The 20,218-nt window shown below is 41.4% G+C and overlaps 1 protein-coding gene across 1 annotated transcript in view; it reads right to left on the reverse strand.

The window, feature by feature from the left end:
• EPHA10 (EPH receptor A10) overlaps positions 1-20,218 on the reverse strand; it is a 762,516-nt gene that overhangs the window by 673,839 nt on the left and 68,459 nt on the right. The window lies entirely within an intron of this gene.

Genomic DNA, 20,218 nt, shown 5'->3' on the forward strand with positions numbered 1-20,218 from the left:
TTTGTCACTACGATTTCCAGTCTTATATGAGATATCAGGGGGCCACAGAGTAAGGAAAGCTTTCAATAGTTCTGAAATGAAACCTATGAAGCACAGACGACGGGGACTCCCTAGCAATATAAGAAAGTTAATACGTCATTGGTTTTATGATATTCAGAAATGTCAGATTTTGTTCATCTTCTAAGTACCTGCCGTGTTGCTTTACCTTCCCATGGCACTGTAGTAAGAGGACATCATTTTATTCTACATCCCATACTGTTTACTGCGTAATTAGCAGTCCAATTAGCAGCTAACAAGTCACTTAGACACCCAGTTAGCGCAGCTATATTTCAGGCTTTCTAATATGTTTATAATTGTTTCCAGCATTCTCTGTGAAAATCAAAGCTGATGAAAGTGAGGCAAATGTATGCAAATGGAGTTCTAATAAGTTCTAGCTATGGGCAGTCTGATTGTTAGGCCTCTCTCTGCTTTCAGACCACCCTTTGTGTAAGCAGATGCCAGAGTCTCAATTCTCAACAGCTTCATAATGTCATTGTTTGCACATCACATAAACAGTTCACTGGCAAGAAATTACAAAGCTGGCACGTATTACTTGGTCAGTGATACCAACTCTTATTCATCTCTCTTGGCTGCTACATTTGTTGGAACTGCTTTCAGAATTGCCAACCTAGGAGGAAATATGTCTGCCTCCGGCTTGGAGTCCTCTGGTGGCTTTCTCCTACAACACAGGATAGGCCTACAACTGAAGTAAAAAAATATATCAGTTGATATCTCTTAGCAGAGAATTGACAGTTGGTAAATGCTTTGTTGTATAAAAGCTGCATTGTTCTCTCCTAATTCCAGAACAGGTTGGATGAGGAACACACGCCTATAATTGGATCTCCTGTTGGTATATTCAAATCTGCATGCACTTTAATAAAAAGCTCTTAAGGTGGCCATACACATCAGTGTAAAATTTATGAAAACAGACAATTTCAACCAAAACAAGCATTTGTCAGTTGAAATGTAACAACAAACTATAGTTTAATGGACCAATGATAGATCATTATCATTTGAAAAGAAGTCAACCCTGTTTAATATTTTTGTGCTACAGACGGACAAAAGTTTTTTAGATCTCTCTTCGAAAGAATCTTAACAGAAAGATCTTTTGTCCATTTCCAGGTTTTATATGTGTATGGCCAGTTTGAACAACTGTAACAACTAATATGGACTAAAATGTGCATGGTCAGGTCCGCAAAACAATCAGCAGATGATTGTTCAACTTCTGATCAACCATCAACCAACTTCAATCTAATGTGCATGGTCACCTTTAGACCAGTAACACACTTTAGCATCACAGGTGTATCACATCATCTGAAATATATTCTGGATGCAAAGGTCTCAACCAACTATGGGCAGGGGTAGATTTTTTGATAGGCATGGAACTCGAGCGTTAGGTGTTCAATTGTCCTACAGCACGACCACAGTGGGAAAATTGCAGTACATAGTAAATTTGAGGACAGATTGAAAATAAATGTGACTTATGATACCATGTCATCCATCTTGTATATCGGTCATTAATTCAATGTGAAAATGACTTGTTTTGACACAATACTTCCACAAAATGATCCCACGGATAGTCATTTCTTCCTTTTTTTTATCTGATTGCATGTATGGCAATAAAACAAAATTTAAATAAGGATTTATTTGGTCAGAGCTTTAGCCTTAGTCCTATTTTACACGTCAGTAAATCACATACATGTGCTGTTCATGGTTTCCAAAAAAAGTACATATACCCATTGACTTTAATGTGTGCATTTACACATCAGTGGCTTTCCATGGACCGTCGGTCTGTGGTGACACCTGGGAGGTATGCCTGTTTATGTCCTTAATTACAGATCCCATTTGCGCATTATAGCCTATGTTCCATGAAAACCACAGACACAACATGGATATCATTCGTGTTTGGTCCTTGGTTTTCATGAACCATTGGTAGAAGATGCTCTGAAAATTAATTTTCAGCCTAGTAGTGTCCATGGAATATGGATGACACACTGAGGGCAAAAACAGACACATGGATCCTTCACAGATATCTTTACTGATGTACCACTGGCCGTCTTGTCATGGATGTCATCATGGACAGAGTCCATGGAATAGAATCCACCTATTTTAAATTCATTTTTGTAACTAAAGATATTCTAAATAACAAGATTGGTTATTATAATCTATTTAAACTAATACATTTTCTTTGTATTATGGACTGAATTATTCCTAAAGAAAACTTCAACTTGATTAATGGGAACAGATCCATTTTATTTAAGAACAAAGAATTGGCAGTTATCTGCACACATCCTCTTAAATACACAAAGGAGTACAATGCCTATGGACCTGTCTAATCCTGTTTACTTGCAAAGGATTATGTATTTGTTTACCACACAATAGATCAATCTACATATCATATTTGGTTATTTATGAGTTGTGGAAAGCTGCCAAATGTTTGACTGATCCTAGGGTAAATGTTGATTCTTTGGGGTATTGTGTGCCTGTGATAGTGACCAAGAAGTGAAATCCTTCCATCGCAGACTTATTGCAAGTGTAAAAAAATGTCTAAGTATAAGAAGTTTGCTATAGACAATAAATTCTAAAGAAAAATACATGCTGGACTGAGACTTCCCATTGGACTGGTCCCTAGTAGAGATAAGTGGACCTCTCAAAATTGTATTCAAGTTCGATTCAGCCAAATTGTTCGACCAATTCTATTAGGTTCTGAATCAATTCTACCTGAATAAAAAGTGCTCCAATTGGCATGAAAATTTGTGTATGACACACTAAACCCTCTCTCTTTCTATTTCTTTCTTTCTCTCTCTTTCGAATGAGCAAGAATTCAAATTCAGATGCCAAACATTTGGGTAGAATTCTCATAATTAAGAGTTGATTCTCTCATCTCTAGTCCCTGGTCAAGTGATGGGGTCACCTTGGCAAACTCACTTCAAACATACCTAGTCAGCATAGTATCAAAACAAACGAGTTGAAAGTATATTTTCTCTAAATAAAGAGAGACTTCAATAAAAAATTACTTCAAAAATAAAAATTAACAACCTATATATGTATACTCAAAAAAATTGATGGATCGTTTTTATGCATATAACATATATATTAGTTTTTGTCCAGAATCATTAACTTCCTGCCTGGACTTTTAGAAGGGCAGAGATCCTCTCTTAACGCTCTCTGTCAGACCAGAGAGGTGGGAAAGAGACCGATACCATGACATGACTGATATCATGGTTAGTTTTATGCAGTTTGTCTATGTTATTTGACTGTGCAAAGACAGGGATCTAATACTCTTATATGAAAAAGGTGTAAACACAGAGGGGCACAAAACGCCAGTCTTAATTGGCCCTATAGCTGGCGGCGGTCCACCATAGTTATGTAAAGGCGCCTACCTCTACATAGCTTTGGCATATCTAGTGCTGATTCTAAATGTAAAACAGCTTCCTTGCTGCATAAACCAGGCGTAGAAAATTATGAATGAGACGGGCCTATTAGCACGTCCCCGTTCTCGCCCATGCCACGCCCACTTTTTAAGACCTGGTGTGAGCGGGGAAGAAGTTGCAGATTCTGCCACACCACAAAAGTGAAGTATATCTGTCATAAATGACCCTCAGAATTTTAAATACAGATATACTAGGAAATGTTATAGTTCCTCATTCTATAAATAAATGACATAAGGAATAAAACAAAATACCCCTCTTAGTAACTAACCATTAGTGTTGATCAAGCATGCTCAGCCGAACACCAGTTCGGCTCGAGTATCTCGATGCTTGGCACAAGGCGGTATTTGGCCGGATACCGCTTGTGCTCGAGCGCAATGCTCGAGTCTCCTCCCCACATGTTTTTTGCCTGCTACGCAGCCAATAAATGTGCAGGTAGGTACTGCCCTTTACTGTAATGCCATAGCCATGTTGGTTACTGTCATTACAGTGATTGGCTGGGCGGAACGCGTCATCGGGTGCTATATAGCATCCGATGACACGTGTTCGGCTCAGTGTTAGTCAGGGAGAGCTGTGCTGAAGAAGGGAAAGATAGTGTAGGGAGTGAAATTTTTATTTTATTTTTTCAGTAGAAAAACTTGTCAGAGACCCAAAAACATCTGTGACATCCAGTATACTTTTTCCGTAGACAGTGTCCACTGCGGACAGTGACATTAGCTGCACTACATCTCCTGTGTAACGTGTGCACATCCAAAAAATATCAGTGACATCCAGTGTACCTTTTCCGTAGACGGTGTCCGCTGCGGACAGTGACATTACCTGGGGTACATCTTCTTTGTAACGTTTCCACATCCCAAATACCTATGACATTTCCTGTAATTTTTTATTAGCCGCTGGTGACATCAGCAACATTATCTGTGGTATTTATCCTGTGTAACGTTTCCACATCCCAAATACCTGTGACATTCCCTGTAATTTTATATTAGCCGCTGCTGATATCAGAGACATTATCTGCAGTATATCTCCTGTGTGAAGTTTCCACATCCCAAATACCTTTTTTCAATTTTTTTGCGTATACAGTTACAAATCCTACGCTACTGTACGTGTGTTCAAGCATATATAACATTTAATATGAAGAAGGTGAGCAGTAAGGGACAGGGAAGTGGCCGTGATGCTGATGGTGCATGTAGAGGTGGTGGCCCTGGGCGTATTGAAACTGTGCCTTCTGCCAAAGCACAAGAAAAAAAAATCATCCACGATACCTAGCTTCATGTCCCAGATTGCAGGGCTGCGCAGGACACCAGTCTCGAAGTCTCACCAGTGCGACCAGGTGGTCGGTTGGATTGTAGCAGATAATGCTTCCAGTCAGTTAAGCACCACCCTGTCTTCCTACAAGTCCAGTCACAGTAGCCAAGAGTCTGGTCAACACAATCCTCACCCTGATCCCTCTTCCTCTCACCATGGAGAGTCTTGGCAAACAAGTGATCCCACACTCAGATATTCCGAGGAGCTCTTTTCAGTGTCATTCCTTCATTTGGGCCTCTCGACAAGCCCGCTTGAAGAGGGACATGAGACATGAGATCTTGTGCCCTGATTACCAAACTCTTGAGCATCCACAGTCACAAGAAGATGACGGTGGGGAACGGCAATTAGTATTTCACGAGGTGGATGATGATGATGAGACACAGTTGCCAATAAGTCAACGGCAATTAGTGTCTCAGAAGGTTGATGATGAGGATGAGACACAGTTGTCAATAAATGAGGTTGTTGTTAGGTCAACAAGTCAGGAGGATGACCAGAGTGAGGAAGTGGAAGAGGAGGTGGTGGACAATAAAGTCACTGACCCAATCTGGGAAAATGGCAAGCCGAGCGAGTACAGAGGGGGATGGATCTTCAGCACCGCAACAGGCTGGAAGAGGCAGAGTGGCCACAAAAGAAAGAAGGCGGCCACATCAAACAGGCCCGCAACTGTTCCCCGGAGCCTCCCCTTGTGGCAATCTCCCTTGCCAAGGGGTAGATGTTCCGCAGTCTGGTGATTTTTTGAGGAAAGTGCGGACGAAAAAGAATTGTAATTTACAACCTGTGCCATACAAAAATGAGCAGGGGCGTGAACACTAGAAACTTCATCACCACTAGTATGATCCGCCACATGGCATCAAAGCACCATAATAGGAGGGCCGAACGCCTGGGTCCACAATCTTTGTCTGCGGGTCACACCACTGCCTCCTCTCCCCCTGTGTTACATGCCGGCCAATCCACTGTCGAAGGCTCAGGCCTGGATGCCTCATGGCCTGCACCTGGTCCTTCGCAAGCACCATCAGCGACCACATCCACTTCTGTGTCCCAGCACCGCGTCCAAATGTCCTTACCCCATCTATTTGAATGCAAGCGCAAATACTTAGCCACCCACCCACAGGCCACAGCAGTAAATTCGCAACTTTACAAATTACTGGCCCTGGAAATGTTGCCATTTAGGCTTGTGGACACTGAGGACTTCTGCAGCCTGATATCGGCGTCCGTCCCTCATTTCGCAGTGCCCAGCCACCACTATTTTTCACAGTGTGCAGTCCTAGCCTTATACCAGCATGTGTCCTGTAACATCACTAGTGCCTTGACCAACACAGTTACTGGGAAGTTCCACTTAACCACTGACACATTGACAATTCTTTCGGCTAGGGACGCTACATTTCCCTGACTGCTCACTGGGTGAACGTTGTGGAGAAAGGGAGCGAGTAATAACCTGGGACCGCACAGGTGCTACTGACGCCACGGATTGCTGGCCCTAATTCTATCAAGGTTTCCGTCACCATCTAAGTTAGTAGCTCCAACCCCCACTTCCTCCGCCTCCTCCTCCACTTCCACCTCAGACTTATCCTTTTGCAGCACCAGTCAGCCATCAGTCGATAGCTGGAAGCAGTGTAGTACTGCAGTGGGGAAGCGTCAACAGGCCGTGCTTAAGCTGATCTGCTTAGGTGACAAAAAGCACACCACCACAGAGCTGTGGCTGGGGATAATAGACCAGACTGAGCTGTGGCTCTCGCCACTCAACCTAGAACCAGGCATGGTTGTGTGTGATAATGGCCGTAACACATACCATGCCTTGCCCACATCTTCAACTAAGTGGTTCAGTGGTTTCTAAAAAACCTACTCCAATTTGCCTAAGCTACTGGTGAAGGTGCTCCACATGTGTGCCCATTTCCGCAAGTCATCGACAGCTTACGCTGGTCTGTCAATGCTGCAGCAGCGATTACAATTGCCAGCTTACCAACTGTTGTGCGAAGTGAGTACGCTCTGGAACTCGACGTTCCACATGTTGGCCAGGCTTTGTGAGCAGCAGAGGGCAATAGTGGAATACCAGCTGCAACATTGTCGTCGCCTTTCCAGTTAGCTTCCGCTCTTCACAAGCGAGAAGTGGGCATGGATGTCTGACCTCTGGGGAATTTTAAGCTTTGAGGAATCAACACAGATGGTGAGCGGCAATAACACTATTATCAGCGTAACCTTCCTACTTCTGTGTCTTCTCAAATGCTCATTGCTCACAATTAAGGCCGACGCTTTGCATGTGGAAGAGGTGGAAATGGGGGAAGACATTACACTGAGTGATAGCCAGACCACCCCCAGTTCGTCTTCTCAGCGCAAATTGGATGATGATGATGATGAGGAGGAGCAGGAGACGGTTGCCTCCGCTACAAAGGGTAGTACCCATGAACGTTTAATTCCATCTGTTCAGTGTGAATGTGCAGAAGAGGATGAGGAGATTGAGAGTCGTCCTCCTGATAACAACACCGAAGTCTTGCCTGTTGGGACTCTGGCACACATGGCTGATTTTATGTTAGGCTGACTTTCCCGTGACCCACGCGTTTTAAGCATTTTGGACAACACCGATTACTGGTTTTACACCCTTCTTGACCCCTGCTACAAAGAGAACTTCTCATCTCTCATTCCTGTGGTGGAGAGGATGAGCAAAATTGTGCAATACCAGAAGGTCCTTGTGGAAAAATTGCTCCAAAAATTTCCAGTACGTAGTTCCTTGGGCAACCGAGATGGGGAGACGAGATGAACACACAGCAATTCCAACGGCAGCAGGGCAACACTCTCCAAAGCCTGGGACAGTTTCATCACACCCCGCCAGCACCCTCACACAGATGAGCGGCCTAGTGTCACAAGGAGGGAAACATTTTGAAAGATGGTGAAGGAGTACGTAGCAGACCGTGTCAGCATCCTCAATCATCCCTCTGTGCCTTACAACTGCTGGGTGTCCAAGCTGGACACATGGCACGAACTGGCGCTCTACTTCTTGGAGGTGCTGGCCTGCCCTGCGGCCAGTGTTTTGTCAGAGTGGGTATTTAGTGCTGCTGGGGGCATAATAACTGATAAGCGCATCCTCCTGTCAATTGAAAATGCTGACAGGTTGACTCTTATAAAAATGAACAAGGCCTGGATTGCCCTTGACTTCTCTACTCCACCAGAGGAAAGCTGCTAAACATAAAGGCACTTTAAATGTTTTTTTTATAATGTACTGAATACACTGTATTCCCATGCACCCCTTCCACCACAAAAAAGAGTATCTGGTTCAATCTTCCTTTTCTCGTCCTCCTCCTCTTCCATCATATCAACATGCTTTTTAGTCTGCCCTCACTCCTAATGTTGTAGAGGGTCAGCTCACCTGCAGGCCCTTGCATGTAATGTTTTAGAGGGTCAGCTCACCAGCAGCCCCTCACCTACAATCTTTTACAGGATCAGCTCACCTGCAGGCCCTTGCATGTAATGTTTTAGAGGGTCAGCTCACCAGCAGACCCTCACCTACAATCTTTTAGAAGGTCAGCTCACCTGCAGGGCCTTGCATATAATGTTTTTGAGGGTCAGCTCACCAGCAGGCCCTCCGGTTTTGTGCGTATTAGTGTCAGTCTGTAAAAGTGGCGTACTACTTGGACAACATCATTCCCAGCAGCGACCTGGCAGTCCAATATGCATCCAGACATCCTCTCCATGCTGTTCCCAAACCATTTTGGTGATGTTTCCATTAATTTCTGACCTTTTCCTATGAACCAGACACCCTCCCCTCTTCAGAGCAGGAGGTGCCTGGTTTAATGCTCTGGTTCTCCTATTGACTTCTATTGTGCTCGGGTGCTCTTTAGAGCACCCGAGCATCCTGAGGTCTTTGACCTGAGCACCCGAACACCCGAGCACTTTTGTGCTCGATCAACACTACTAACCATGCTTGATCTATCTATCTATGTACAACCAGCATGTGCATTAATACTCAAATGTATTTCCTCAGGTAAGAGATCTGTTTTTTCCTTCTGAGCAACCAACCTTTCACGGTCTGTTGCATTCCATCTGTATCAAATAAGTATCCAGAATTCCTGCCCCAATAGACACAAACCACTTTGCGGATAATAATTTCTCCATTACAGCCATATGGGTACATATATAAAACTGACATAACCATTTATATTTTAGTTTGATGATGGCACATAGAGCAGTGCAGTGTGGGTAAGCTATTTACCAGGCAACAACCGGGTACAACTCAGCATTTAAAGTATACAGCACTTTCCATCAGAAACCTCTGTTTCTCGTCTTCAGTTACGCTACCATCCATTCTGAAGATGATTAGAAAGAGTCAGGGAGCACGATCAGAGAATTTATGCTGTGAGATCTAACAGCCAATTAAAATCATTAATAACACACTGTAAACTAATTAAATTCAATGTAATGCCTTTGCTGGGAGTTACAAAACAAATTCTGTAATGTATCGAGAATATGCCTCTAATTACCCTTAATCAAAACATGCTAATGTGGTTTTTAGGAAAACAGAGCATGTAGTTGCGAATGTTCAAAGGATTTGAGATCTACTTCTTTTTAGTCACCTTTAAAGAAACATTCAAACACTATTGGAATTTACAAATAATTACAAAACTCCAAACTTATTTGCTGATGCAGTCCCCATAAGATGTTTGTGATAGATGTTCTGCCATGACTTTATACTGTACTGCTGTCATTAAATTATACATGAAGTTATAAATTGTCGGAATGTCCAATGTGCTTTTTTCTACTTTTTGCTATTTTTTTTCTTTTTGTTACAAAAATGCTCCAATTGTAATATTTATTTTACTTCATTAAAATGACACCCCTTAGTGTTTAATCAGTAAATTAACATGCACGTCCACATGCTGAGGTTGTCGTACACACTCAGGGGGAGATTAATCAAACTGGTGTAAATTCAAACTGGCTTGCGCATGGCAATCAATCAGATTTCACCTTTCATTTTCCAAAGGAACTGTGAAAAATGAAAGGTGAAATCTGATTGGTTGTTATGGGCAACTAAGATGGTTCAAATTTACACCAGTTTAATACATTTCTACCTTAGTTCCTTTTTTCAACTTCCACCAACTGCCTACAGTTAGAATCTGTAAGACTTACAGGGAGAAAGTTTTAGCAGAAACGACATGTCCCTGAGCTGTAATAGGGAGAAAAATGCAGCGAATGACATACCTCCTGAGAAAAGACACACCCACTGAGCTGCCAGCTTGAAATACACCAGAAGATCAACTGGAGAAATGAATGGGGATCCCTGGTTCCATATGAGGTACAGGACTGGTTCTAGCTTTGTCAGAAAGATTGTCATGTACTACTATGTACTATGATTTCTGATTGTAATTTTTTACATCAGTCATAGCATAACCCCAATAAATGTTGCTTACAAAAAGGCTCAGAATGTTTTGAAAAAAATAAAGTAAGACCTTACTGATGCCCCTTTGCACAAATCCTCGTGCTTCCTCAGCTCCTCTACAGTTTGTCTTAACAGGGAAATGTCTACATTCAGCCAATCACTGGCTTGCAAGTCATCACTGATTGACTGTCACACTTCCGAGTTGAGTACGAAGATGCGGCAGAATAGAAGTGGTGGAGGATTAGTGAGCTTAATGACTTTTTTTAAAATTTATTTAGGGTTTTTAAGCATTCTGAGCCTTTAAAAAATAAATAAAAAATAAATACTGGCCAGACAACTCCTCTAAAGGATACCTTTTCTATTAACAGGTCCTTGGGATGAACTATAGCTTCTGTTTCTCATATTCTGCATCAGAGCATAAACATGTCCTACAAATTGCCAAATGGACAGCTGTAAGGGCTTTATAGCTCATGTACCACCATGTATTTATAGTAGCAAGGCTGAAATCAGATCCCATCCCTATAGATAAGGAAATCCTTTCCAAAAACTTTCTTCATTTTTCTCCTCAATGGTTATCTTAGACTATTTTGGTAGGTTACTGTATCTGTCTACTTTCACACTCGCGTTTTGGCTTTCCGTTTGTGAGATCCGTTCAAGGATCTCACAAGCGGTCCAAAACGGATCAGTTTTGCCCTAATGCATTCTGAATGGAAAAAGATCCACTCAGAATGCATCAGTTTGCCTCCGTTCAATCTCCATTCCGCTTTGGAGACGGACACCAAAACGCTGCTTTCAGCGTTTTGGTGTCAGTCTGATGAAACTGATGATCGCATCCGTCCTGGCACACAATGTAAGTCAATGGGGACGAATCCGTTTTCACTTAGACAATCTGGCACAATAGAAAACTGATCCGTCCTCCATTGACTTTCAATGGCGCTCAAGACGGATCCGTCTTGGCTATGTTAAAGATAATACAAACGGATCCGTTCTGAACGGATGCAGACAGTTGTATTATGTGAACAGATCCGTCCCTGACAGATCCGCACAAAACAAGTGTGTGAAAGTAGCCTAATGTCACTAGTAACTGGAGATGCTTATTTAAATTGAACCTGTCACCACTCCTGGTTTACTCCTGCACATTCTGATACTGTCCAATCAGTGTTGCCAGTGTTAGACTGGGCAGGAGCACCCTCTTCCCGCTAACATTTAGTTACAGATTCATTAATACACTCCTAGTAGCAATAACTGAGGAATGGAACAACATATAGTTACATGTTATCTGAAAAGGAGATCTAGTACTGTATTTCCAGGGGGAATGCAAGTAATTACTAAATCAGACATATTAGGAGAGGTGACAGGTCCCATTTTAATCCTATAAAGTAAGCCTTTCATTTGTTCCATTAGTACATTTATCAGACAACCTAATCCTGCAGTATATTAAGCAAGAACAAACATTTTGTCCATTTTTGTCATCTGTATCTGATGCTAAGTGTCACAAGCAGATACAGAATCTATGCACAGCTGTCTAGATAAGCAATCTAGCCAAAGCTTGATCTCTACTTCTTAAATCTGCATGCACCTATTCCTGTGAATCTTATTGCTTCCTTATTATCTCTAAAATGAAAAGAATCATAAAACTAAAACAAAACACAAGTAAATGTTTGGAATAATTATAAAAAACAATAGTAAAACTTAATTTTTATTTTACACACCATGTAGATTTTTTCCCCTAATGTTGGACATACAGTATATATATATATATATATATATATATATATTCTTTTGTAGTGGCGTAGCTAGAAATGACTGGGCCCCACAGCAAATTTTTGAATGGGGCCCCCCTCCCCCAGTAATTTTTTCGCAACCCCTTCCTTTCATGCCGCCTCCATTCCTGTGGCTAGTAAAGATCGCTCTCTCAGACCAAGCCCGGCAGCTGTTCCATCCGTTTCCTACACTGTCTATACTGTCGCTGTATATCATTTCATTGTGTAATACTGTTGAGGAGGCCCTGACCAAATCTTTTAGTCCTTCTCCTCTTGGATGGGCCCCTTTTAGGTCAGGGCCCCAACCCTGCTTCCCCTATAGCTACGCCCCTGTACTCTTGGTTTCCTCTATTCTGCTTTTATTTATCAGAACTCCTTTTAATGAAAAACACAATCTCATCAAATATTATGCCAGGATTTTCTAGGACCAGAGTCCAATTCTCAGCCAAAGCTTCTCAAAAGTCTGTGTATAAACTTCCTTTAGAATTGGTTGTTTGGGGGAGTGAGGGGGAGCAAGGTTTAAAACTACTGCTTCTTCATATGTACAATAGGAATAGGTAATAGTTTATGGTTGTTCTTATTAGCTATGGTAGTAGATCATGTGATTTCTGACCAAATTAAATGTCAGGTCTAATTCAACTTATTCAGACCCTGACATTTCACACATTTTTACATTCTCTAAAGATCTCCTGTAATAATTCATTTCTGTTCCAAATGTAAAATGAAATCATATACCATAATTATCAAATTATTCAGCACATGCATATATATTGATATCAGTACCGTACAATTAACCTTGAGTGTCATATCATGGAATGACATTACCGTATATTAAATAGGGAGGGAAAGAGAAAAAAAAGAGAGAGAGGAACAAAGGTCTTCTCCTACAAGATTCATTGACTCCTTATTTTATAAAATTATTCATGTTTCTCATTGAGTTCGCTGGATAATTTTTCATTTATCACAATTCATTTCAATTATCAGAGATGCCACTAACTTGCTGTTTTGCCCATTAAGAACAAGAATGCAATTCATTTACACAAATATCATAGTGTGCACCGTGCACACATACCTGGAACAGATTTTCCGCCTGCTGAAATTCCTGCAATGAATCTGCTGGGTTTGACCATATCCTTATTGAAACAGCATGAAATAGATACAACAGTTTAATGAGGGATTTTTGTTTTGTTTAATAAAGCTTATTAATAGAGGGAATAACATGAAAGTTTTAGACTTTTATATAAAGTTAACCTGTACCAAATATCCCCTCAAAGTTACCTGTTTAAATTATCCAAATTTTAACTTTTGTTTAATGTTAACTGTTTATTTATGCTGAGCATATATGTAGATTATATGAGGAAGAAGGAGAATGTTGTTGTTAGAAACCTCTGGTGGTGGTTCATCTCCTGGGAAAACCAAAGGATGCGGTGAAAATATTCAGTTTGCCAGATCCTTCTCTCCTTCTACATCATCATTCAGCTGGGAAGAGTCAGGAGCTTGTCTTGCACATTAGACTGTCGAAGAAAATTGCCTACCCCCAATAATATCTGCATTTACCCAAACACATAAAAGAGTTGGCTGGTTACATGGAAATCAGGAGGTTCAGGCAACTTTACTGTTATATATGTAGGGGTGGATTGGCCATAAACTCTACAGGGAAATTTCCTGGTAGGCCAATGCCCAGGGGGCATCCTGAGCCCTCCTCATGGCCACCAGCCAGTTGTGTAATGATCTATCACCCCCAGAGCTAATTACTCTGGTGACTTCAAGTAGCTACCATATGTACCTGGTCAGCGACAACAGGTGGCAGTCTGATTCCAGAATTCAACTGAGTCAATCAAAGTAAAAAGATAGACTGTAGCAGCTGGAGATGGCCACCACAAAGGGGTAGCTTCTGAGGAGGTATTTTGTTCTACTGGGGCATTATGTTGTGCTGCAGTTTAGCTTTTTATGCTGTTGGGTGTGGTTATTGTGTTGCACTGAGGCATTTGGCTCTGCTGGTGCAGCATTTTGTTCCTCAATATGATATTGCTGGCCCTACCTACTTGTATTAGCACTTTCTTCTGTTAATTTGGATCTGCCTACCGTATAGGGTCACTTGTAGTTTTTTCCAGGGCTACTGTAAGTTCCCAGTCTGCGTGTATGTTTACTCTGACTGCTTGTGCAGGCTATGATGGTAGTACAGTATAATTGTAATATGAAGGTACTTTCAGGTGCTTCAATGACTAACCATTGCATTGAAGAACAGTTTTTTTTTTTACAGTTTTAGTACTAGTGATCCACAGTTGTCACGGCGCAGTGTGGTAAATACACTCCATGCTGAAAACAATAGGGAAGGGAAAAGGTATTAGGCCTCGAACCTAGGGAAAGGGAAATGGTTACACCTAGTCAGTCCCTACCTCGAGCCCTGACTGCTATCAGTATGAAGAGACCTTGATGGTAGGAATGTTCATATGCAGGAACCTAAGCCCTATCGAACCCTAACAGGGCCCTGCAGATAGTGTCAGGACACGGATGGCCTATTCCTTCCCAGATGAAGGGATAGGAGACCCCCTGAGGCCTAATATCAGCAGGTTGGGGAAAACAACAAACAACAAAAAAAAAAAAACGTAACTTCCAGAAGTATGCGAATGAGCAGGAACTCAGAGAGAACCAACACCAGGACTTCTACAAACAAGGAGCTATCAACCGCATAGCATGAAGGGTGAGGCTGGACTAAATAGAAGGAATGACCACTTAAGCTACACCTGAGACAAGAAGTGTGGTCATCCCCAGCAACAACACAGAAAGGTGAAACCAAATAGGCTGTCAATCACGTGCAGTCAGTCTCCTCGATCTTCTAGTCCCTGTCACAGGCAGGACCATGACAACAGCTTTGTCTGGCTACTCTCATAAACCAATAAAAAACAGTTTTATGTATGTATGTCAGCCCTTTAGTGACACCATCATCAATGCTATCAGTATAGGAATTAATTTATACTATAAATACCTTTTACTGAACTTGGGTTCGGTTCCACGTGGTACCTTGGAACCGAACCCTAGTTCGGTAAAAGGTTTTTTACAGAAGAAATACATTTTTTAAGTTATTACCCGAAGTCTCGCGGGACTTCGTGAAGTAATAACTTCGGCTCATCGGAGCCAATACATTCTAATACTGTACGGAGCTTTATGCGAATCGACTTTGGATGTTTCATCCGAAGTCGATTTGATCATCCCTAATAGGAACTATACGAGAAATGTATTAAAACTGGTACAAAGGAAACTGACTTAGTTGTCCGTTGCAACCAATCATATTCCACCCTTCATTTTCCAGAGCTCCTTTGGAAAATGAAAGAATCAATCTGATTGGTATGCTATGGGCAACTATGCCAATTTTCTTTTGTACCACATTTGATAAATGCCCCTCATAGCTTCTTAAAAAAGGGTCTTTAGTACTAACATATTGATGACCTATCAGTAGGATAACTCATCAATATGAAATCAGTGGAGGTCTAACAACTGACAACCCAACGAACAGCTAATTAGTGATGGTCCCAGGTTCTGGACGTAAACAATGTGCTGAGCTGGACCATAACAGATCTGTATACTATGTAGTGGTCATCTTCAGGTACTGCAGCTCATCTCATATATATAAGAGGAACATCTACCACAGTAACAAAGAACACAGTTTTGGGAGCGGTTGTGCTCTAGCTCAATACACTGTTTACTTTTGGATCCTGCAGCTGCCTGGTATCATACTCCAATTTCATATTGATAACTATTCTATGAAAAAATTATTAATATGTTTGTCCAGAAAAAAACCTGTAAAATATGTTAACAGATATATGCATTTCAAAGGCCTATGGCTGCTACTACTACGATATCGTACATTAAAATCCATTGGTAGTTGCCACAGTAACCATGCTAACACTTGGCTATAAGGTAAATTGTAACATTCATCCTAAATAAAAGACATAGGGGAGAATATATTTGAGCTGGTTTTGGTGCCAGTTTTAAGTCTGTCTATGCTTTGTGAGGTTTGCACTAAATTTATGAAATGGCGCGCAATAAAATATATTTGGTTCAAGTGTAAAGTGATGTACGCCTATGTTTGTAAAAGTACACCAAAGGGTTGTCTGGCATGCAGATGGGACTTTTTTGCACATCATAAATGAGAGTTCAAGATGTCCTAATCTTTAATCCTGACCTACTTGTCAGTCCACTTCTAAATATGGTGAGACTTACCAAATGTTGCAAAATGTGACCAAACATCACAAAAATATACACCAAATGTCCCATGAAGGCATCACATAGAACTTTTTTATGCCACAGAGCTGGCATAGAAGACTTGAAAAATGTCCCCATTTATTAAAGGGTTACACAATACAGGCTACTCCTTGTTATAACCTGTAATAGGGCATGGATAGATAATTGAGGGAACTTCTACACATTAGCTAAAGCCTCTAGAAGACTGCAGATTGCTCACTGAAATCAGTAGATGCTATGAACACAACAGATGCCTATTGATTTCTGTCGATTTCCAGTAATGCTTCAAAGACCTACACAGCAGTTATCATTAAAACAGTTGATAGAAGGTACTTTCTGTGGCAAGAAGCACTGTGGGGGTCATTTATTAAGACCAGCGTTTTAGACGCCGGTCTTAATAGGTCCCTGCGCCGGCCTCTACATAACTTCAGCGTATCCAGTGCCGTCTTAATGTAAGTCAGCTTCCTAAAATAGGCGTAGAAAATGATGAATGACCTTCCCCACCCATACCACACACACCATTTTTTAGACCGGGCGTAAGTGGGGAAAAGTTGCAGATTAGTGTTGGGCGAGCATGCTCGGCCGAACACTAGTTCAGCTCGAGCATCGCGATGCTCGGCACATCGCGGTGTTCAGCCAAAAACCGCGTGTGCTTGAGTTCGATGCTCGAGTCTCCTCCCCGCACACTTTTTGGCTGCTACTCAGCCAATAAACGTGCAGGTAAGTACTGCCATTTACTGTAATGCCATAGCTATGTTGGCTGCTGGCATTACAGTGATGGCCGGAACGTGTCATTGGGTGTTATATAGCACCAGATGACACGTGGTTCGGCTCAGTCTTAGGCCTCTTTCACACTACCGTATGGCTATTTCAGTGTTTTGCGGTCCGTTTTTCACTGATCCGTTGTTCCGTTTTTTTGTTTCCGTTGTGTTTCCGTTTCCGTTCCATTTTTTTCCATTCGGCTTTTCCGTATGGCATATACAGTATACAGTAATTACATAGAAAAAATTGGGCTGGGCATAACATTTTCAATAGATGGTTCCGCAAAAACGGAACGGATATGGAAGACATACAGATGCATTTCCGTATGTGTTCAATTTTTTTGGCGGACCCATTGACTTAAATGAAGCCACGGAATGTGATTTGCGGGCAATAATAGGACATGTTCTATCTTTCAACGGAACGGAGAAACGGAAATACAGAAGCGGAATGCATACGGAGTACATTCAGTTTTTTTTGCGGAACAATTGAAATGAATGGTTCCGTATACGGAACGCAAAAAACGGCCCACAAAACGGAAAAAAAAACGGTAAGGTGAAAGCGGTCTTAGTCAGGGAGAGCTGGAAAGCAGAAGGGAGAGATAGTGTAGGGATTGAAATAGCAATATTTTAGTTTTTATACTTTTTGTAGAACCAAAAGTCCTTTTAAGGACTATTGTGTATGGCAGCAATATATATTTTTAGCGCAACCTGCACTAAATTGTTAAAACTTGCTAGAGGCCCAAAAGTCCTTTTAATTAATATTGTGTGTGGCAGCAATATATATTTTTAGTGCAACCTGCATTAAATTGCTAAAACTTGTTAGAGACACAAGAGTCCTTTTAAGGACTATAGTTGTATCTGGCAGAAATATATATTTTTAGCGCAACCTGCGCTAAATAGCTTGCAATTGTTTGGCTGCTGCAGATAGCGACATTATCTGCGCTACATCTCCTGTCTAATGTGTGCACAGCCTAAAAATATCTGTGACATTCAGTGTACTTTTTCTGTAGACAGTGTCCGCTGCGGACAGTTACATTACCTGTGCTACATCTCCTGTATAACGTTTGCGTATCCTAAATATCAGTGACATTCAGTCTAATTATTTTGCTGCTGGTGGCAGCAACATTACCTGCGCTACATCTCCTGTATAACGTTTTCCCATCCTAAATATCAGTGACATTCATTCATTATAATTTTTATTAAGCGGTGGTGACAGCGACATTACTTGCGCTACACCTCCTGTTTAACGTGTGCGCATCCTAAAAATATCTGACATTCTGTGTACTATATTTGCGCATACACTTACAAAACCTGCGCTACTGTACATGTGACATACTTGCAAGCATACATACCATTTATTTTGCGCAAGGCGAGCAGTAAGGGACGGGGAAGTGGCCGTACTGCTGATGGTGCACGCAGAGGCCGTGGCCCTGGGTGCGATGAAACTGTGCCTGCTGCCAGATCCACAATACCTATCTTCATGTCCCAGTTTGCAGGGCGGCGCAGGACACCACTCTCGAAGTCACACCAGTGCGACCAGGTGGCGGGTTAATTGCAGCAGATAATGCTTCCAGTCGGTTAAGCACTGCCCTGTCTTCCACAAAGTCCAGTCTTAGTAGCCAAGAGTCTGGTCAACACAATCCTCACCCTGATACTCCTTCCACCCACCATGGAGAGTCTAAGCAAACAAGTGATCCCACACTCTGATATTCCGAGGAGCTGTTTTCATCGCCATTCCTTAATTTGGGCTTCTCGCCAAGTCCACTTGAAGAGGGACATGAGGAGATCTTGTGCCATAATTCCTAAGCTCTGTTCATGATGAGGATGAGACATAGTTGTCAATAACTACGTATTATTGTAAGTCTGTATAAGTGGCGTACTACTCGGACAACATCTTTCCCAGCAGTAACATAGGAGTCCAAGATGCATCCAGATATCCTCCCCATGCTGTCCTCAAACAATTTCAGTGGTGTTTCCATCATTTTCTGACCTTTTCCTATAAACCAGACACACTCCCCTCTTCAGAGCAGGGGGTGCCTGGTTTAATGCTCGGGTTCTCCCATTGACTTCCATTGTGCTTGGATGCTCGAATAACACTATTGTAGATTGCTGGGCAAATAATCTTTGGCATATTTCTGATTGTAAAGGACCCTCTGTGTCCATAATATCCGTCCAAAACTAATAAAGGATCCCTTTAAAAATGGTCATCCATAAGATTTTCGTTATTAGATCCCAAATTTTTTTATCTGATCCACTAACAATCTAATATCTGTGGAGCTTCTAAGACAATCCACAATGTTTGTCATTAAAGGGGTTCTCCAGGAATTAAGAAAATTAAAATACGTAAAGATTACTTTATTATAAATATTTTCCCAAATAACTTTCATTAGTTATAATGGCTTGTTTTGTCTAGGGAGCAATCATTAGGAGAAATAAAATGGACGCTGTCCTATTAGTACACACAAAGCCTGTCCTAACCACACAGGAGGACAACTTACTTCAGGACACTGAGGTAAAGAGCTGCCTCATCCTCCTCTCTGCTCTGCTTGTCATGGATTATGATCCTGAATACAGCTGATAAGATCTTTAGCTGAATCTCTGTATGAATGGAGCTAATGAGGAGACATGAAGTAAAGAGAGGAGGTGGGGATGTGGCTGTGTCCTGCTATGTGATTAGGACAGATTTTGTGTGTACTAGTAGGACGGCAGCCATTTTATTTCTCTTTGTTATTGCTCCCCAGACAACATGAGCCATTACAACTAATGAACAATATTTGGGAATATATTTATAATAAAGTAATATTTAAGTATTTTCATTTTCTTAATTCCTGGAGAACCCCTTTAAGAAAAAAATAAGGATGAAGCAGGTTGGATTTTTCTTGCTCAGTTGTTTTGTTTCTAATACAGAATGCAAATTAGCTTACCTCTAAAAGGAAGGAAATTATATCATATTAGCCAAACCAGAGGTTTCTTTAAAAGAAAAATACATTTTCCTTTTAGAGGAGTCTCTGGTTTCGTTGATAAGGGATAGTTTTCTTCCATCTGGAGAAGAGCTAATTTGCATTCTTTTTTTCTGAGTATAGCATTGCTTGTAAACATGCCTCCATATACCACCTGTATACTTTCAATTAGAACAAGTACCCCTTTAGACTTTCCACAAGCTTTACCAGATGTATTTTGTAACAAAATAAAATCCTCAGCATTGAAAACATTGCATGCCAATAAGGGAATCAGGACTGATTCTTGTCTGATAGACATTTTCCTATAGAAACATTGAAGAATGTGTTGTCCAAGATAGAAAAATAG

The sequence above is a fragment of the Bufo bufo genome, chromosome 3 (genome assembly GCF_905171765.1).
Source record: "Bufo bufo chromosome 3, aBufBuf1.1, whole genome shotgun sequence".
Lineage (NCBI taxonomy): Eukaryota > Metazoa > Chordata > Amphibia > Anura > Bufonidae > Bufo > Bufo bufo.